This window comes from Nelumbo lutea, chromosome 4 (assembly GCF_056320005.1).
Source record: "Nelumbo lutea isolate HS-2025 chromosome 4, American lotus-T2T, whole genome shotgun sequence".
NCBI classification, from domain to species: domain Eukaryota; kingdom Viridiplantae; phylum Streptophyta; class Magnoliopsida; order Proteales; family Nelumbonaceae; genus Nelumbo; species Nelumbo lutea.
The window spans coordinates 72,223,282-72,245,390 of NC_142687.1; the positions used below are offsets into that span (position 1 = coordinate 72,223,282).

The 22,109-nt window shown below is 39.4% G+C and overlaps 2 non-coding genes across 2 annotated transcripts; both read right to left on the reverse strand.

Moving 5' to 3' along the window:
- Nucleotides 1-200: 200 nt before the first annotated feature.
- LOC148861055 (small nucleolar RNA R71) lies at nucleotides 201-307 on the reverse strand. The gene has a single exon (XR_016095180.1). It is a non-coding gene; the product is annotated as a small nucleolar RNA R71 (small nucleolar RNA).
- A 7,153-nt stretch (nucleotides 308-7,460) lies between these two features.
- Nucleotides 7,461-7,567, reverse strand: LOC148861056 (small nucleolar RNA R71). The gene has a single exon (XR_016095264.1). It is a non-coding gene; the product is annotated as a small nucleolar RNA R71 (small nucleolar RNA).
- Between the last annotated feature and the right edge of the window lie 14,542 nt (nucleotides 7,568-22,109).

The following is a 22,109-nucleotide window of genomic DNA, read 5'->3' on the forward strand; positions in this document are numbered from 1 at the left end:
TTGCTAACTTCTTGGAAATCTGTGACACCTTCAAACACAATGGGGTAAGTGATGATGCCATCCGGCTGAGGTTATTCCCATTTTCTTTGAAGGGTAAAGCCAAAGCTTGGTTGAACTCATTACCGGCAGGATCTATAGCCACATGGGACGAAATGGCCAGCCGTTTTCTCTCTAAATATTTAACCCCTTCTAAAACTGCTAAAATGAGGAATGACATCACTACTTTTTTTCAGCAAGAGGGGGAATCTTTATATGAGTCATGGGAATGATACAAGGAGTTGTTAAGGAGAGTTCCTCACCATGGCCTCCCCATTTGGCTGCAAGTGCAGACTTTCTATAATGGTCTTACTGACTCAAATAAGACCATATTAGATGCTGCAGCCGGAGGATCCATAAATAATAAAACTCCTGAGGTTGCCCATGCACTTATTGAGGAAATGGCTGCCAACAACTTTCAATGGCATTCGGAAAGGACTCAAACTAGGAAGCAGCAAGGCTTGCATAATGTTGACACTTATACAGCACTAGCTGCACAAATAGGAGCACTCAGTAAAAAAATAGATGAAATGCAGATAGCTGCCATGCATGTGCAGCCTCTTAATTGTGAATTGTGTGGGGGAGGCCACATCAGTACAGACTGCCAAGTTGGCAATCAGTTCAGACCATCTACTGAACAAGTTGACTATGTTAGCAATTCGTCAAGACAGCAGGGTTACCAGAGTCACCATACTTTTCATCCAGGATGGAGGGGACATTCAAACCAGTCCTTGCCAAATCAGCATATTTCCAAGCCGTTCCACCAGACTTATCATCAGCCTGAACCAAAATCCAATTTGGAGGAACTGATGACAAAATTTATAGCAGGTGCAGAAACTAGGTTCCAGAACCAGGAAGCCTCAATCAAAAATCTGAAAAACCAAGTGGGGCAATTGGCACAATTAATCTCTTCCAGACTGCCGGGAACTCTTCCAAGCAACACTGAAGTGAATCCACGAGAGCAGGTGCAAGCTATTACCTTAAGAAGTGGAAAAGAGTTGCCTGAGGTAGAAAAGAAGAATTGGGCTGAACCCAAGGCAGAAACAAGCCTTGGGACCAGACAACAGAAGACGGAACAACCAGAAGCACAACAAGGGATGCACCAACAACCACAAGTTCCATTCCCTAACAGGCTGAAGCAATAAAAATTGGAGAAGGAATTTGGTAAGTTTCTTGAAATATTTAAAAGTTTACATATTAATATTCCTTTTGCTGATGCTTTAGCCCAGATGCCACACTATGCAAGGTTTTTGAAGGAATTATTGGCAAACAAAAGGAAACTGGGAGATGTGGCTACAGTTGCATTAAATGAGGAATGTTCTGCTATCCTTCTGAACAAGCTGCCTCAGAAACTCAAAGATCCAAGGAGTTTCACTATTCCTTGTACCATTGGCAGTTTAAAAATTGAAAAAGCTTTATGTGACCTGGGAGCTAGCATCAATTTAATGCCATATTCTATCTTCAAGAAATTGGGGTTGAATGAACCCCAACCCACTAGAGTGGCATTACAATTGGCTGATAGATCCATTAGACATCCTAGGGGGATCATAGAAGATGTGTTAGTTAAAGTTGACAAATTCATTTTTCCAGTTGATTTCATTGTGTTAGACATGCAAGAAGATGTGGAGGTCCCGCTTATCCTAGGGAGACCTTTCCTGGCTACCGGGAAAGCAATGATTGATGTCCAACAAGGACAACTCAGCCTTAGGATACAAGATGAGGAGATAATTTTTAAAATGTCTGATGCTATGAAACATGCACCCTCTAGTGATGATTCTTGTTTTATGATTGATGCCATTGAATTGACAATTGATGAATGCTTCCAGGTAAGTAGAATAACTGATCCTCTTGAACTCTACCTCCAGCAGGGAGAACTTGAAGAAGCAGAAAATGAAAAAAATAAACCTCATGATAGCATACCTGAACGATAAGCCTCAATTCAAGGGAAAGGGGTTTCTTAAATTAGAGAACTTAGGCAAATTGCCCGGACCATCAGGTAAGCCATCACCCCAAGAACCCCCCACCCTTGAACTGAAGCAATTACCATCCCATTTAGAGTATGCTTTCCTTGAGGAACCATCAGATCTCCCCGTGATAATTTCCGCAGCGCTGAATCCCTTACAAAGAGAAAAATTATTAAGAGTGCTGCGGGAACACAAAAATGCTATAGCTTGGAAGGTAGAAGATATCAAAGGCATTAATCCATCAATCTGCACTCACAGAATTTTGATGGAAGAGGACAGCAAGCCTTTCGTTCAGCCCCAAAGGCGCCTGAATCCCAACATGAAAGAAGTGGTAAAGGCTGAAATAATTAAGTTGTTAGATGCTGGGATCAATTATCCTATTTCTAATAGTTCTTGGGTAAGCCCTGTGCAAGTTGTGCCCAAAACAGGGGGTACGACTGTTGTTCCAAATGAGAAAAATGAACTCATCCCTACTAGAACCGTTACCGGATGGCGTGTGTGTATTGACTATAGAAAATTAAATGAAGCCACCCGGAAGGACCATTTCCCTCTCCCATTTATGGATCAAATGTTGGAGAGGCTAGCCGGGCATGAGTATTATTGTTTCTTGGATGGATATTCAGGGTATAACCAAATACCAATTGCACCAGAAGATCAAGAAAAGACCACTTTTACTTGCCCATATGGAACCTTTGCATACCGAAGGATGCCCTTTGGGTTATGCAATGCCCCAGCAACCTTTCAGCGATGTATGATGTCTATATTTTCTGATATGGTTGAAAAATTTATTGAGATCTTCATGGATGATTTTTCAGTTTTTGGCTCTTCATTTGATGCATGTTTGAATAATCTGGAACAGGTGCTTACTAGATGTAAAGAAACACATCTTGTGTTAAATTGGGAGAAATGTCATTTTATGGTGCAATTCTTTAAGGACTCAGTTCATCATTTTCTTTTCTTCAGTTTGCTCTAACAAGTGTGATCCCCTAACACTACGAACATTGAGGACAATGTTCATCTTAAGTGTGGGGGAGTGAGCCCGAGGCTAGGGTATGGGGGCTGAAACCATGCACCTCATTCACCCCAACACACATATGCAGGCAATGACATAACCAAAAAAGACTGGAACCCCTCAAGTTCATTACTATTTATTTGATGATTTTTTTTAAGAAGGAATTCAATGAGTTGAGGGAGACTGATGTACTTGTTAAGTTTTTATTCTTGTGAATGACCCAATTTGATTTATGCATGAGAAAAGGGGAGCTGAATATGCTTTTCAGCATGACTAGCCCTAACTATCTTCATGTGTATGGAAGCCCTTGATTTCATGGTTAATGGTCAAGAAAGCTAGTGCACATCTGAAGTGTTGATTCTTGAGGTTCAATAATTGCAAAGAAGGTTCAAAAGCCCAAATTGACTCCGCTATTCTGAGCTGAATAGTAAAACTAGTAGCTTAGAACATGAGTCCTATTTACCTACCTCAAGCAAGTGACCAGTGTGAGATGGAGCATAAGATGCACTCACACCAAAAAAAAAAAAAAAAAAAAAAAGAGAGAAAAGTGTGTGAGATGGAGCATAAAATGCACTCACACAAGAAAAAAAAAAAAAAAAGAAAAAAGAAAAAAAAAAAAGGGTGAGATGGTGCATAAGATGCACTCACCCTTAGAAATAAGTAATTGTGGTGACAACCGAGGTTCAAAGGGGCACTCTAAAGTTGAACTCTCATTGAGATTTAGTTACAGATGTGAAACTTAGTGAAATTTGATTATTAACCTTGACAATTAAGGAGCTGATTTATATATGAATTAGGAGTGAAGGCTAGACTATGATGAAATTCATATTCTCCTTTCCTTGGATCTGATACATATCTTAATTGGTAATTTACAAGAATAAGAGTTGAGCACTTAAAAAAGTTCCCCGACTACTCAATGCATTTCTATCTTAAAAAGTTCACCAGGTAAATGGTGAGAACAGAAGGGGGGAATGTTAAGTTTATGGCTGATGTCTTTGCTTGAGGACAAGCAAAAGCTTAAGTGTGGGGGTATTTGATGAACCTACAATTTATCTATATTTTATGAGGTTTTTGCATTAAATTTTATGATGGTTCAATTAGATTTTGCCCTATTTTAGCTTGATTGCAAGAAAGAATTCAGGGGGAGCCAAATCAACAAAAAGAAGGCAAAAGCAAGAAAAGAAAGCCCAAAATTTATCAAGTTCAGCCCGGCCCAGCCATGAGAGCAAGAGAATTTCATTCGGCCCAAGAAGAGCATGTGAAACTCTTTGGAAAATCCAAGGGAAGAAGCCTAGCAAGAAGGAAATTTTGGCCCAGCCCATTTTTAGCCCAAATAACAGCCTAGAGTGTAGCCCACTTGAGCTCAAAAGCAAGTTAAGTTTTAACCCAAATAGCAGCCCAAAGGGAGCTAGGGGCGGCAACTCCTAGAAGTTTCTTGAAGAGAAGGAGGGAGCACTCTAGAAGGTTCATGAGGGGTGTAATACACCCCATTCTCAGATCTGAGATTGCAAGATCTGAATTGCTTGAAAGAGAATTCAGATCTGCAATTTTCAGATTGGGCGAATTAATCTACAGCTTGGAATTCCTAGAGTGCTTAAGAGAGACTCTAGGAATTCAGATCTACTATTCAAGAACTGAATTGAGTGCAAGGTTAGAGATAACTTGCATAATTCAGTTGGTGATCAATTCAGATTTGAATTGATGCCTTAGAAGTGTTTGAAGAAATGCATGCATGGGGATTAGATTCTTGCTAGAGATAGAAGAACCATCACTCATGCATAGGATGGACATGCGCTTGAGAGAGGCTGTTCATGACCTTGGGGTTTCACCAAACCAAGGCTCAATCATGATTCATTCGAATGATCCAAATTGATAGATTGCTGAATTCTGAGATTGACATTTACTGCTTACTCTTCTAACCTGAATTGAAAGCAATTGGGCCAATGATTTAGATAGATTTTAATTTAGGATTTCTTAACTTTCATTAGAGTTTTGATTTATTTGTTGATCAGATAAGAAGTGCTTAATTTAGTATTGGTAATTGTTTCCTAAATCCTCGTGGGAACGATACTTCACTCACTACTTTATTACTTGAACGGCTAGTGCACTTGCTAGTGTCACAATGAGCAACACATCATCTGCTATTCTCCAAAAACAATTTGGTAGAAATAACTGAAGGTAAGGCAATTGAGATTTCAGATCCGAACTCAGACTTGAGTTCAGACCTGAACTCTGCTATAGCAGAACTGCAATACTCAGAAAAAAAAAAAAAAAAATCTGTTCTCAGCCCTTTATTATTCTTTTCTTTCATTACAAAAAGAAAAAAAATATATATTTAGATAGTGAAAAAAAAAAGAGAGAGAAAGAACCATATAACCAAAAGAATGGAAACCAAGGATTCGGATCAGAACTCAGATCTGAGTTCAGATCTGAATTCTGCTGTAGCAGATTTGCAACAGTTCAGATCTGAGTTCCCTTGAACTCAGACCTGAACTAATATAAATTCAAAGGGTAATTGGGGGTTATCTTCACCCCAATACACCCTACAAAAAATCTGCTATCTCCCAAAAACAATTGGATAGTCATGGTTGAAGAAATTCGGATCTGCAATCACCTAGATCTGAACTTGGGTTGTGAACAGAGCAGGATACAGGGCATACTTTGCTGTATTAAATAACTTGTACTCCAATCTATCTGAGCTGATTTGGTTGAAGAAAAGTATATTTAATCTGAGAATTTTTTATGCCTCAAGAGATTTCATGCAAAAGTGGCACTTCCACACCATTTTTCTATTAGATTTCAGACCTATAACAGGGCTACTATAGCAGACCTGCTACAGCAAGACTGAACCAGGGCAGGTTTTGAATAGGTTTGTATTACAATTAACATTACTAAATTGGCATTGTGAATTGTCCTGGGCCGATCTTTGAATTTTTTTTTCAAGTTAGATAGCTCTGATTTCAGCTGTGCATGAATAGAAAGTCTAGCAGATCTGAATGGGTGTGTGCAGCCGTGTGTACTACATTCCAATAAGTGTATACTCCATCGAGGGCTACATTGATGGAGCCATGTTTCTTCTCTTGATACTTGATTGTTCCATCCTTAGTTTCAGTTTTAATGTAGCTTATGCAAATCAAATTTCTCTTCTTCTTTTGGTTTAAAAAAATAATAATAAAATAAAATAAATAAATAAATAAATAAATCTCAAAATGAGTTTAGATCTGAATTGCATTCATCAATCAGACCTGCACTCATCCAAAAAGATTTTGGTTGCATTGCTGTATTTTGTTTTAGTTTTCTTCCTAAAAAAAAAAAAAAAAAGGGAGATTTTGTCAGTAGTATAGTTGCATTACTGCTTTGTGTTCTATTTCATTTCAAAAGAAAAGAAAAAGAAAATCAGATCCCAGCAGCCACACCATGGTGAATACAGGTCTGATTTCAGATCTTTTTACTAACTGATTGATTTCGGTTTTGTGCAGATCTGTATACAGCATGTTTCATTGCTGATCAAAACAATGGGCTCAGATATGATATTTAGTAGCCTTCCAATATTGAAACTCAGACCTGAACACAATCACTGCTGATCCGCATTTGGCTGTCCTCAGTAGCTGCTAAGATTTCAGAACTGTATATTACTGTTCTCAATAGCTACTGAGATTTCAGCTCTCAGCAGTTTAGATCTGTGTAATTAAATCCCATCCCTGATTTCAGCAATATAAAGAAGAGGAATTTGTAAACTGTTGTTCTACTCAGAGATTACTGAATTCAGACCTGTTTGTAAATTGCTATTGAATTCTGTATATTGAATAAGATGTTGATCTGCTTTTAGTTAGCTGCATTTATTTATTTTAGGATGTAGGTTTGTATTCCAATAATTCACTTTACATTTTCAGTGTGATAGGATTAGTTATTTATTTTCTTTTGTGAATATTGGCATTTTTATTGCTTTGACCTTAACAGTTTATGACAAGCAGACCTGAACTGGAAGAGATCCTTTACGACCCGGAGATTGAACGGACTCTCCGTGTCCGTTTGAGAGCTGCTAGGCAAGTCAGACAAGAAGCACAAGAAATGGCTAAACAAAGAACTATGATGGATTATGCCAAGCCCACCCTCACCGGGACTGTCTCCAGCATTATCAGGCCAACTATTGCTGCCAATAACTTTGAAATTAAACCGGCCATAATCCAAATGATACAAAATAGGGTTCAGTTTTGTGGTATGGCCCATGAGGATCCCAAAGCCCATATTGCTAACTTCTTGGAAATCTGTGACACCTTCAAACACAATGGGGTAAGTGATGATGCCATCCGGCTGAGGTTATTCCCATTTTCTTTGAAGGATAAAGCCAAAGCTTGGTTGAACTCATTACCGGCAGGATCTATAGCCACATGGGACGAAATGGCCAGCCGTTTTCTCTCTAAATATTTTCCCCTTCTAAAACTGCTAAAATGAGGAATGACATCACTACTTTTTTCCATCAAGAGGGGGAATCTTTATATGAGTCATGGGAACGATAGAAGGAGCTGTTAAGGAGAGTTCCTCACCATGGCCTTCCGATTTGGCTACAGGTGCAAACATTTTATAATGGTCTGACCGATTCAAACAAGACCATCTTAGATGCAGCAGCTGGGGGCTCCATAAACAATGTTCATCTTAAGTGTGGGGGAGTGAGCCCGAGGCTAGGGTATGGGGGCTGAAACCATGCACCTCATTCACCCCAACACACATATGCAGGCAATGACATAACCAAAAAAGACTGGAACCCCTCAAGTTCATTACTATTTATTTGATGATTTTTTTTAAGAAGGAATTCAATGAGTTGAGGGAGACTGATGTACTTGTTAAGTTTTTATTCTTGTGAATGACCCAATTTGATATATGCAAGAGAAAAGGGGAGTTGAATATGCTTTTCAGCATGACTAGCCCTAACTATCTTCATGTGTATGGAAGCCCTTGATTTTATGGTTAATGGTCAAGAGAGCTGGTGCACATCTGAAGTGCTGATTCTTGAGGTTCAAAAGCCCAAATTGACTCCGCTATTTTTGAGCTGAATAGTAAAACTCGCAGCTCAGAACATGAGTCCTACCTCAAGTAAGTGACCAGTGTGAGATGGAGCATAAGATGCACTCACACCAAAAAAAATTGAGGGTTTGTGATTCAAAGATCTTTTGTAATAAATCATTTGTATTTCATTCTCTTTTGATTTGAATTCAGTTTCTTAGTTATATTTTATTTCTTCTTTCTCCTTGTTTCCATTCTTCCTTGATGTATTTCAGCTTGTAAAATTTCAGTTCAGTAATCTAATTCTTTTTGATTCATTCAAATGGTCATGTATTGTACTTGAAGTTTCTTGAATAAGGGTGTGATTGTAGAGTAATTCGGCCAATTAACCTTCAAAACTCAGATCTGAATTCTCAGATCTGAGATTGCAAGATCTGAATTGCTTGAAAGAGAATTCAGATCTGCAATTTTCAGATTGGGCGAATTAATCTACAGCTTGGAATTCCTAGAGTGCTTGAGAGAGACTCTAGGAATTCAGATCTACTATTCAAGAACTGAATTCAGTGCAAGGTTAGAGATAACTTGCACAATTCAGTTGGTGATCAATTCAGATTTGAATTGATGCCTTAGAAATGTTTGAAGAAATGCATGCATGGGGATTAGATTCTTGCTAGAGATAGAAGAACTGTCACTCATGCATAGGATGAACATGCGCTTGAGCGAGGCTGTTCATGACCTTGGGGTTTCACCAAACCAAGGATCAATCATGATTTATTCGAATGATCCAAATTGATAGATTGCTGAATTCTGAGATTGACATTTACTGCTTACTCATCTAACCTGATTTGAAGGCAATTGGGCCAATGATTAGATAGATTTTAATTTAGGATTTTTTTTAACTTTCATTAAAGTTTTGATTTATTTGTTGGTCAGATAAGAAGTGCTCAATTTAGTATTAGTAATTGTTTCCTAAATCCTCATGGGAACGATACTTCACTCACTACTTTATTACTTGAACGGCTAGTGCATTTGCTAGTGTCACAATGAGCCACATATCAAAAAGGTACTGTCCTACCTACCTGGAATCCAAGAAAAGTAATTTCGAATCTTATGTTATAGAAACCAATTTATTGGTAACTTCTTGATGAGACCGAAAAGAACCCTTTTTTTGTCCCCTAATTTTCATCTTTTTTCATTATTTTAACACTTAAATTCACTCATTACTCTTGTATTTCGATTCACGGCAATAAAGAAGGCAATTGGAAGGAAACATGCCAATTCGGGCGATTTTGTACAATTTAGGCGATAGTCAGTGATTTGGGCCTAACTCACAATTCCAGACTCCGAATTGGGCAATTCAAGAAGCATTAGAAAGAAGAATGAAAGGCCCACAACTTTAATGTTTTGGGCATTGACTGGTTCGGTCACATCGAGTACGAAACCAGGCTCGAATTCGGAGCAATGTCGCATCCAGGCCCATTTAATAGCTGAAGTCCAATTAGTAGAAGAACCTGGAAGCAACCCAAGTAGCAGAGAAGCCCAACTCGGATACAAGAGTCTACAGTCCTAATTCGAATTTATCTCCCAAGAGGGAGAGAGTCTTATTAGATCTAAACTTTGAATGTAATCTATAAGGATAAGAAGGTTGGGGATTAGATAAGAGATAGGATAGGATTAGTTCAAAGAAGATAAGATCAAGACTCCCTAAAGATAAGATGATCTCCTAGAAGGAATTGGAAAACAGCCCTCTCATTTGGCTATATAAAGAGGGGGGCGAACCAGCTCTAGAATCACTCAATCCAAGATCCAATAGATCATCAAGAGGCCAAGAAGCTCAAGAAGGTAGTTCGGCTATGGAGAAGAAAAGCATGGAGATTGCGCAGATCATGAGTAGCTAAGCTTCTTTTTCTGGTTCAAGGGGGAGGTTCGATCGTGTCATTGTGAAGTTCTGTAGTTACTTTATTTTCTTGCTTTCTAATTCAACTATTCATTGATTCTTGTGCATATTTTTATTGGACATTGATGTTAATTAGTTTGACAACTGAATTAATGTTGATTTTCCTATTACTATCCATGATTTTGGTGATCCGTAATTGTCACAAATAATAGTACAAGTAGCAATTAGGTTGATATCTTTTTGGGTCAATTGTTCATGACAGCCTTTGACCAACGTTTTATCATGGTTCAACCTAAAGGAATCGATGGAACAAAATTCAATAATTGCAGCTATCTCAATTATTGTTATTTTGGTTTAACTATTTTCACAAATCCTAATGCTATCATTGTTTAACATGGAACGCTATCGTACCTATTTAAGTGGTGATAAGTGTTGGTCGAATGCCAGGTTTGGTCAACTGAATTAGGAAAACACAAGGTTTATTATGGCTATCCTAGTAAATCTATGGTTAAATGCTTGAATTGCAAGATTGCTGAATTGTACCTAGGATCGATGGCCAATCAATTCAACCTGAACCCTTGAACCAGAATTCGGTAAGACTGGTTTTTCTCTTGTTTGTTTAAGTGCTTTCTTATTCTTTTAATTCTAGTTATTAAATTTCCCCACTCCATTATAGTATCCATTCGGCTAAGAGGTTACTGATTTGCTCCCTATGGGATTCGACCTTGTACCACTTTTACTGCAAATATCTTATTGTGGGACTAGTACTAATTTTGAGGGCTTTGACAAACCCGCAAAAATTTTGGCGCCGTTGTCGAGGAGCAACGTTAATTTCTTAACTGTTACCTTCTTTTGTTAATTTTCTTGTTTATGACTCGTGCTTCTCAACGAGGTGAACTTCAGTACAACCCCAAAATTGAGAGGAGCACTCGTCGTTTAAGGAAGGAGGCGAAGCAAATGAAGGATCGTTCACCTAAAAGGGTGAACTCAGATATCGATCTACCCACTTGTTATTTTTCCATCTTCGAAGAAGTAGAAAGAATGGCTGACAGAGAGAGGACATTAAGGGAGTTGGCTGCACCAATTATGAACCAACAGCCTTTATGCATTACGTACCCCACTCTTGAGGTAGCCTTTGAACTCAAATATTGTTTGATTCAATTATTACCTCTGTTTCATGGTTTCCCAGGTGAGGACCCTCACAAACATCTAAAGGAATTTCATGTCGTCTGTTCAAGCATGAAACCCCATGGTATGACCGGGGACTAAGTAAAACTCATAGCCTTTCCATTTACTTTAAGAGATAAAGCAAAGGATTGGTTGTATATTCTCCCTCCCGGTTCTGTACGCACATGGGATGAAATGAATAGGATATTTTTAGATAAATATTTTCCTGCATCCCAGGCTGCGAATATAAGAATAGAAATATGTGGAGTTCGGCAGTTTGGTGGTGAGACATTATATGTATATTGGGAAAGGTTTAAGCAACTTGTTGCTAGTTGTCCCCACCACCAAATTCCTGAATAATTGTTAATCCAATACTTCTATGAAGGGCTTCAGCCCATGGATAGAAGTATGGTCGATGCAGCCAGTGGAGGAGCTCTAGTGAACAAGACACCCGAAGCAGCAAGGGAATTAATTTCCAATATGGCCAAAAATTCACAGCAGTTCGGTGCAAGGACAGATGGTCCCATTAGGCATGCAAATGAGGTAAGCCATGTAAATTTAGAAAATCAGATTTCTGACTTAACTGCTTTGGTTAGGCAACTAGCTGCAGGACAATTACAAACTGCTAGGGTGTGTGGTATTTGTTCGATCCATGGTCATCATACGGACATGTGTCCATCATTACAAGATGGATCAATGCAGCAAGTAAATGTCGTAGGAGGATTCCGAAGGCAGCCCCAACGAAAGAATGATCCCTACTCCAATTATTACCATCCCGAGTGGAGAGATCATCCAAATCTAAGCTACGGAAACCCAGGAGGACAGCAGCAATATCAGCCCCATTTTTTCAGTCAACAGCCCCAGTTTTCAACACCCATCACAGCGCAAGGCCAACCCCCGAATTCAGGTACGTCATTAGAAGATATAGTTAAGGCTCTAGCTACTAATACTCAGCAATTTCAACAGGAAACAAGAGCAAGCATTCAGAATTTGGGGAACCAAATCAGCCAACTTGCCACTTCCATTAGTAAGTTGGAGGCGCAGAGCTCCGGGAAACTACCATTAGAAACGGTAGTCAACACCAAGGAAAATGTAAGTGCAGTGGTGCTGAGAAGCGGGAAGGAATTGTAGTTAGAACCCACCTCACCAAGGAAGGCGGAAAAAAGACAAGAAGAAGAGGAGGTACAGGACTCAAACAAAAGCCCCATTAAGGTAAGAGTTGGAGCGAACGTTTCAGCCGTGATCAAGAGGACCCTGCTAGAAAAGCGTCCTGATCCAGGTATGTTTACCCTACCCTGTGTGATTGGCAATAAACGAATCGAGCGTGCCATGTTGGACTTATGTGCATCTATTAATGCCATGCCATACTCGATTTACTGTGCATTGAGACTAGGTCCATTAAAAGAGACTAGAGTTGTTATTCAATTGGCTGATCATTCTAATGCATACCTAGAAGGGGTTGTTGATGATGTATTAGTGCAGGTTAACGATTTGATCTTTCCAGCTGATTTTTACATCCTGAAGATGGAAGAAGACATAGCCACGAGTTCAGCCCCACTTCTATTAGGTCGGCCATTCATGAAAACGGCCAAGACCAAAATAGATGTGGATGAGGGTTCCCTCTCCATCAAATGTGATGGAGAGACTGTTAAATTTAATATTTTTGAAGCTATGAAGTACCCAATTGAAGACCATTCGATCTATTCGGTTGACACATTTGATCCAACTGTGCAGAAAAATTTTGAAAAAGATATGAATGAGGAGTTAGAGTCGAACGCACAATTGAATACCAAGGCCCCTATTCAAAATTTGAACCCGCCCATGATGGATGGAAGGGGAGCACACCGAAAGCTGCAACCACGAGAGTTAAAGTAGCAAAGGAGGACGTCGAGCATAACGACGTTAAACAATTGCGCTTCTGGGAGGCAACCCATTATGTTTAGTTAATTTGTTATTTTGTTTGGTTTTGGTTTTTGTGTTTCGCAAGAACCCAACAAGACAAACAGGGAAGTACCCCCAAATCCTTCTACTTTATGCGTAATCACATACATTGGGGACAATGTATAACTTAAGTGTGGGGGGATTAGGGAAATCTGATGGAAATTTGGGATACCTTACCTTCTTAAAATTTCTGCTCCCGAAAACTTATCCTTGAACGATTTCAACTTATCAGGAATCATGTGCTTAAGCTGAATAGATAAGATAGGATGCAAGCATGACTAACGGGATCTTTCTTGGCTGCATATGGTACCTCATGATTTTCATTGATCAATAGGCAAGATGCATAAGGGTTTGATTGATTTCACATAAGTTTCTGTCAAACATGGGTTGATTATTCTAGAACTTGCTGTGTTAGGCATATAGAGACCACGATCAATGAATTCATGGATCAGGCAGTGAAACCCTGAGATTCTTGTGCAAAAAAAAAAAAAATCGTGACTAATGTGAGACGGAGCATAAAATGCACTCACATCTAGAAATGAAAGCAAGTGTGAGATGGAGCATAAAATGCACTCACATCTTGAAAAGAAGGCAAGGGTGAGATGGAGCATAAAATGCACTCACCCTAGAACCCCAACCCCTTTCTCACCTTCAGATCCTAGGAATTCACACTAAGTGGTAGAGATGTGATACATAGCAAGTTTATTTCAATAAGCACACATTGTTTTGATTCAAAGGAAAGTAATTGCATCTGGCTGAATTGGTTTGTTAAAAGCAATGAAGCACCCGTGCAGTCCAAGGAGTTTCAGCCCTGGAAGGCTTGTCTCCTTGACTATCCATTTAACTTGGGACCATGAGGAATGGTGATTTGCGATCACTCTTGGACAAAAAAAGGGGAGAAAGAGATGAAAAGGGAAAGGTTACCAAGTCTGAACTAAACCATGCATGAACCAGGCCTCATGTAGAGAAAAAGAAATATTGAAAATCAGTAGTTGTTTTCTTTTGTGAGTTTTTGCCTTGCCCGAGGATGAGCAAAGTTTAAGTGTGGGGGGATTTGATGAGACTGAAAAGAACCCTATTTTTGTCCCCTAATTTTCATCTTTTTTCATTATTTTAACATTTAAATGCATTCATTACTCTTGTATTTCAATTCAAGGCAATAAAGAAGGCAATTGGAAGGAAACATGCCAATTTGGGCGATTTTGCACAGTTTCGGCGATAGTCAGTGATCTGGGCCTAACTCACAATTCCGTACTCCGAATTGGGAAATTCAAGAAGCATTACAAAGAAGAACGAAAGGCTCACAACTTTTATGTTTTGGGCATTGACTGATTCGGTCCGCATCGAGTACGAAACTGGGCCCGAAGTCGGAGCAACGTCGCTGCCAAGCCCATTTAACAGCTGAAGCCCAACTCGCAGAAGAACCTGGAAGCAGCCAAAGTAGCAGAGGAGCCCAACTCGGATACAAGAGTCTAGAGTCCTAATTCGAATGTAATCTCCCAAGAGGGAGAGAGTCTTACTAGATCTAAACTTTGAATGTAATCCTATAAGGATAAGAAGGTTGGGGATTAGATAAGAGATAGGATAGGATTAGTTCAAAGAAGATAAGATCAAGACTCCCTAAAGATAAGATGATCTCTTAGAAGGAATTGGAAAACAACCCTCTCCTTTGGATATATAAAGAGGGGGGTGAACCAGCTCTAGCATCACTCGTTCCAAGATCCAAGAGATCATCAAGAGGCCAAGAAGCTCAGGAAGGTAGTTCGGTTATGGAGAAGAAAAGCATGGAGATTGTGCAGATCATGAGTAGCTAAGCTTCTTTTTCTAGTTCAAGGGGGAGGTTTGATCATGTCATTATAAGGTTCTGTAGTTACTTTATTTTCTTGCTTTCTAATTCAAGTATTCATTGATTCTTGTGCATATTTTTATTGGACATTGATGTTAATTAGTTTGACAACTGAATTAATGTTGATTTTCCTATTGCTATCCATGATTTCGGTGATCCGTAATTGTCACGAATAATGGTACAAGTAGCAATTAGGTTGATATCTTTTTTAGTCAATTGTTCGTGACAACCTTTGACCAACATTTTATCATGGTTCAACCTAAAGGATTCGATGGAACAAAATTCAATAATTGCAGCTATCTCAATTATTGTTATTTTGGTTTAACTGTTTTCACAAATCTTAATGCTATCATTGTTTAACATGGAACGCTATCGTACCCAGTTGAGTGGTGATAAGTGTTGATCGAATGCTCGGTTTGGTCAACTGAATTAGGAAAACACAAGGTTTATTATGGCTATCCTAGTAAATCTAAGGTTAATTGCTTGAATTGCAAGAATGCTGAATTGTACCTAGGATCGATGGCCAATCTATTCTACCCGAACCCTTGAACCAGAATTCGGTAAGACTGATTTTTCTCTTGTTTGTTTAAGTGCTTTCTTATTCTTTTAATTCTAGTTATTAAATTTCCCCACTCAATTATAGTATCCATTCGGCTAAGAGGTTACTGATTTGCTCCCTGTGGGATTCGACCTAGTACCACTTTTACTGCAAATATCTTATTGTGGGACTAGTACTAATTTTGAGGGCTTCGACAAACCCGCCACTTCTGCGTCCTGGTGTATTGACTCCGAGTGATCAAATTGCCTTTGTACTGGGTTGTCCAAGGAGGCAATGATGTAACACCAGGCAAGGGAGTTTTTCTCCTCCCATTCCTGATAGTCTCTCCTTCGGGCCTCAAAAGCCCTGTCGCCCGGACGCTCCGGGGCAAGATTCTTTGCCCCACCACCTTTCTATGTGCTTACCCATCATATTCGTGAATGCCAAGGTAGCGTGAGAGAGTTCCCATTTTCTGGTGAAGCCCCTCCCACATCAGTCTATGACACCCCTATCATCGTATGAAACACTTAGACAAGCCCAACAACAAATGGATAGCCCATTTTTTGGTGTGTTTCCTCATTATTGAATGGCCCCTTCTCATGCTAATGATGGAAGGCCTTTAGAGAGTTCATCATATGAATCTCCCTATCACTTGCACTCATATTAACTGGAGGGAACAAATAATTACACCCTAGTTTGATTTAGGTCAAACCAAAGTGTCTCCCACTGACTGTCATAAAGCCAGATTTCGGTGGGCCTTAAATCGGCTAGGGTTCCGCACGTAACCTCTTGATGAGGTGTGGGTCCCACCATTGAGGAAGGTCATCCAATGACCAAAAAGGGACACCATGGCAATGATGTGCATTCAGCCATGGTGTACGTAAGAGCCACTGTCAAATGAGCATGGGCCAAGCACTTATGGCCCATGTACGCAACACATCACACATCCAAACATCTCATGCAGGGATATATTGATCCAATCAATTAATTATCTGTAACGCCCATTGGAAGCCCATTTTAAATCCATAATATTAACCATTAATATTATCTTGGTATATGGGTTGAAGTAGGGTTACGCAGTTCGGCCCATATAGCTTTTATCCTTCGAAGTGGGCTTTTACCAGTTTTAACTATTTAAAACTAGGCCTTTACAGGTTGGGCCGAATTAACCATTTAATTAAATATCAATCCTCAGGCCCATTAGTGGGAATATTGGGGCTGACTTTCAGCCTTGATTAAACCCTAGATTTGGTCCAAACAGTTTTGAACCAATCTTGGTTCGAATGGGTCTAGGGTTTGATCTTTAATTAAATCTTTAATTCAAGAAAATAATCTGAAATTAAATAACTGATAAAAGAAAATCAAGAATCAGTTAATCAGGGCTGTTCACACAATCCATCCTGCAAAACAGAGGTTAGATCACAGATTGCAGTTTCACAAACTGCTAATCGCAGATTCTATGTCTCCCATCTGCGAAATCTCCTTCTCTGCAAAACATTCCTTTCTGTGCCGCCATCTTCGATCCAAAATTAAAAATAAATAAAAATCCTATTTCTATTAATATTTACATTAGATCGAATACCTATACATTGAGTCTAAAAATAAAAATAAAAATTATTTACAAACCAAATGTAATAAATAAATCAAGAAACTACAAATCATGTAGTTCTCCCTGCACAAACCAAGAATTCGATCTCCTCTTGTACGAACAACCCATAAATCAAGAAAATCATAAAGAACTATTCTATACAATAATTAGATTTATGTAAAATTAAATTCAGATTATTTGCCCATTAATTTTGGGAACAAATTTCTCAAAACCCATATCTGCGCAAATTGGGTAGAACGCCTTCTGCCTATTTGCGTAGGTTCAGATCTGAAATAGAATGGTTCAAGATTTGAACCATAGCTCTGATACCACTGAAAGGATAGGATATCCATCAGATGGATGCCCAAAGATTGTGGAATAAGGGGGCGAATTTCAAAAATTTTTCTCTCCCTTCAACTGGGAATCAAATTCCCTATATAGAAAATCATATTTTCAAGGATCATTCTTGAACCATAAACTAAACCAGATCTGAACCAAAAGGAGCAGGGAGGGATTATACCTGACATAGAGAAGCAGTATCTCCCAATGGAGGTGTTCACGCACAAGGAAGTATCCAAAATCTGCTCCCACTGAAGATGGCGTTGTGTAGGGTGGAGCAGAATCAGCATTGTTCTTCCAAAAGAACTTGACCCTTCGCAAGAATCAATTGGATGGCTTGTGAATACAACTCTCCAAAAGATTGGTATCAAGATCAAATCTTGATTTCTCCCAAGAACTGGAGATTGAAATGCTGGAGGCGGCGGCTGCAGGAAGGAGGTGGCAAGAGAGTATTTACAGGGTGTAGAGTTCTCTCTTCTTGTGATTTCAGCTCTGAAGATAAGAGTGTGTAGCTTGCATGTCTAAAGGCTGCCACCATCTCTTCCTTTTATCGACTTAAAGGGATCAGCTCCTAATCCCATTAAGAGTTGGAGATCCAAATCATATTTGGATTAGAAGTCCTTTTAAGTGATAAGGGATAACCCTTATCTTATCTGCAGATCAGATCAGCCATCTCCTAATCTAATTAGGAGGCTTTCAGATCTAAATCTTATTTAGATCTGGGACTCTCTAAGTTGATAGGGTCTAGGCCCAATCCTATCAGCTGATTCATCTCATAATTCGCCCCTTTAAATGGCTAATCAAATTAGCCCAGTTCGAATGGGCTTAAGGCCATTTTACGGTTATGTATTCACTTAACCTTCCAAACTGTTGCCCAATTGGGCTTCCTTGTATGGCGTGGGACCTAAACATTGATCTATACATCAGCCACATGGGTTCAGCCCAGCCTTTGTTACAAGGCCTGGTCGAATACACTGTTACGAACAGTGCACCCCCTGAAACCCATCTCATGGGCTCTTTGGGCCCAAGACTTACCCTAAGTGGTCCCTGGGCCAAGTGATAAGACTGAAAAGAACCTTATTTTTGTCCCCTAATTTTCATCAATTTATACTATCTTAGCACTTAAATGCACTCATTACTCTTCTATTTCAATTCAGGGCAATAAAGAAGGCAATTGGAAGGAAACAGGCAAATTTGGGTGATTTTGCACAGTTTCGGTGACAGTCAGTGATTTGGGCGTAACTCAAAATTCCGGACTCCGAATTGGGCAATTCAAGAAGCATTAGAAAGAAGAAAGAAAGGCCCACAACTTTTGTGTTTTTGGTTTTGACTGATTCGATAAGCATCAAGAACGAAAATGGGCCCGAAGTCGGAGCAAGTTCGCAACCAGGCCCATTTAACAACTGAAGCCCAACTCGCAGAAGAACCTGGAAGCAACCCAAGTAACAGAGAAGCCCAACTCGGATGCAAGAGTCTAGAGTCCTAATTCAAATGTAATATCCCAAGAGGGAGAGAGTCTTATTAGATCTAAACTTTGAATGTAATCCTATAAGGATAAGAAGGTTGGGGATTAGATAAGAGATAGTATAGGATCAAGACTCTCTAACGATAAGATGATCTCCTATAAGGAGTTGGAAAACAGCCGTCTCCTTTGGCTATATAAAGAGGAGGGTGAACCAGCTCTAGCATCACTCATTCCAAGATCCAAGAGATCATCAAGAGGCCATGAAGCTCAAGGAAGCAGAAAGGCATGGAGATTGCACAGATCATGAGTAGCTAAGCTTCTTTTTTTGGTTCAAGGGGGGAGGTTCGATTGTCATTGTGAGGTTCTGTAGTTACTTTATTTTTTTGATTTCTAATTCAAGTATTCATTGATTCTTGTACATATTTTTATTGGATGTTCATGTTAATTAGTTTGACAAACTGAATTAATGTTGATTTTCCTATTACTATCCATGATTTCGGTGATCCGTAATTGTCACGAATAATGGTACAAGTTGCAATTAGGTTGATATCTTTTGGCATCAATTGTTCATGACAGCCTTTGACCAATGTTTTATCATGGTTCAACCTAAAGGATGTGATGGAACAAAATTCAATAATTGCAGCTGTCTTAATTATTGTTATTTTGGTTTAACTATTTTCACAAATCTTAATGCTATCATTGTTTAACATGGAACGCTATCATACCCAGTTGAGTGGTGATAAGTGTTGATCGAATGCTGGGGTTGGTCAACTGAATTAGGAAAACACAAGGTTTATTATGGCTATCCTAATAAATCTAAGGTTAAATGCTTGAATTGCAAGAATGCTGAAATGTACCTAGGATCGATGGCCAATTGATTCAACCTGAACCCTTGAACCAGAATTCAGTAAGACTGATTTTTCTCTTGTTTGCTTAGTTTGTTATTCTTTTAATTTTAGTTATTAAATTTTTGCACACAATTACTTTATCCATTCGACTAAGAGATTACTGAATTGCTCCCTGTGGGATTCGACCTAGTACCACTTTTACTACAAATATTTTATTGTAGGACTAGTACTAATTTTGAGAGTTTCGACAAACCCGTCAAAATTTTGGCGTCGTTGCCGTGGAGAAACTTTAATTTCTTAGCTATTACCTTCCTCTTGTTAACCTCTTTTGTGTTATGAACCAACAGCCCCTGCATTGAGAGAGTTAGCTGCGCCAATTATGAACCAACAGCCCCTATGCATCATGTATCCCACTCTTGAGGTAGGTTTTGAATTGAAATCTGGTTGATTCAATTATTGCCTATTTTTCATGGTTTTTTAGGTGAGGACCCTCATAAGCATCTAAAGGAATTCCATGTTTTCTGTTCGAGCATGAAGCCCCACGGTATGACCGAGAACTAGGTAAAACTTATAGCCTTTCCATTTACTTTATGTGATAAAGCAAAGGATTGGTTGTATATTCTTCCTCCCGGTTCAATACACACATAGGATGAGATGAATAGGATATTTTTGGATAAATATTTTCCTACATCCCGGGTTGCAAATATAAGAAAAGAAATATGTGAAGTTCGGAAATTTGGTGGTGAGACACTATATGAATATTGTGAAAGATTTAAACAACTTGTTGCTAGCTGTCCATATCACCAAATACCCGAACAACTGTTAATCCAATACTTCTACGAAGGGCTGCAGCCCATGGATAGAAGTATGGTCGATGCAGCCAGTGGAGAGCCTTGGTGAACAAGACACTCGAAGCGGCCAGGGAGTTAATCTCCAACATGGCTGAAAATTCACAGCAGTTCAGTGCAAGGACAGATGGTACCATTAGACGGGTTAATGAGGTAAGCCATGTAAATTTAGAAAATCAAATTTCTGACCTAACTGCTTTGTAAGATAACTCGTTGTAGGACAATTTCAAACTGCCAGGGTGTGTGTTAACTATTTGATTCCTGGTCATCCTACGGACATGTGTCCATCATTACAGGATGGGTCGATTCAGCAAGGGAGTGTTGTAGGAGGATTCCCGAGCCAGCCCCAACGAAAGTTTGATCCCTACTCCAATTACTACAATCCGGGGTGGAGGGATCATCCAAACCTAAGCTATGAGAACCAAGGAGGACAGCAGCAATATTAGCCCCATTTTTTCAGTCGACAGCCCCTGTTTTCAACACCCATCATAGCGTAAGGCCAACCCCCGAATTTAGGTACGTCATTAGAAGATATAGTTAAGGCTCTAACTACTAATACTCAACAATTTCAACAGGAAGCAAGTGCCATCATTCAGAATTTGGGGAACCAAATCAGCCAACTTGCCACTGCCGTTAGCAAGTTGGAGGTGTAGAGCTCCAGGAAACTAGCATCACAAATGGTAGTCAACCCCAAGGAGAGTGTAAGTGCAGTGGTGCTAAGAAGCGGGAAGGAACTACAGCTAGAACCTACCTCACCAAGGAAGGCGGATAAAGGACAGAAAGAAGAGAAGGTGCAGGTCTCAAGAGTTAGAGAGAACGTTTCAGCCATGAACAAGAGGACCTTACCAGAAAAACATGCTGATCCAGGTATGTTCACCCTACCTTGTGTGATTGGCAATAAGCGAATCGAGCATGCCATGCTAGACTTAGGTGCATCTATCAATGTCATGCCATTCTCGATTTACTATGCTTTGAGATTAGGTCCTTTAAGGGAAACTAAAGTTGTTATCTAATTAGTTGATCGTTCTAACGCCTACCCAGAAGGGATTGTTGAGAATGTAATGGTGCAAGTTAACGATTTAATTTTCCCAGCCGATTTTTACATTCTGAAGATGGAAGAAAACACGATCGAAGGTTCAGACCCACTTCTATTAGGCAAGCCATTCATGAAAATGGCGAAGACCAAAATAGATGTGGATGAGGGTACCCTCTCCGTCGAATGTGATGTAGAGACTATTAAATTTAATATTTTTGAAGCTATGAAGTGCCCAATTGAAGACCATTCGATCTATTCGGTTGACACTTTTGACCCAATTGTACAGGAATCTTTTGAAAAAGACATGAATGAGGAGCTACAATCATGTGCACAATTGGATACGAAGGCCCCTATTCCAGATTTCAACCTGCCCATGATGGATGGAAGGGGAGCACACCAGAAGCTGCAACCACGAGAGTTAAAATAGCAAAGGAGGACGTCGAGCATAACGACATTAAACAATTGTGCTTGTGGGAGGCAACCCATTGTGTTTAGTTAATTTTGTTAGTTTGTTTGGTTTTGAATTTTTTGTTTAGTAGGAACCTCACAAGGCAAATAGGGAAGTACCCCCAAATCCTTC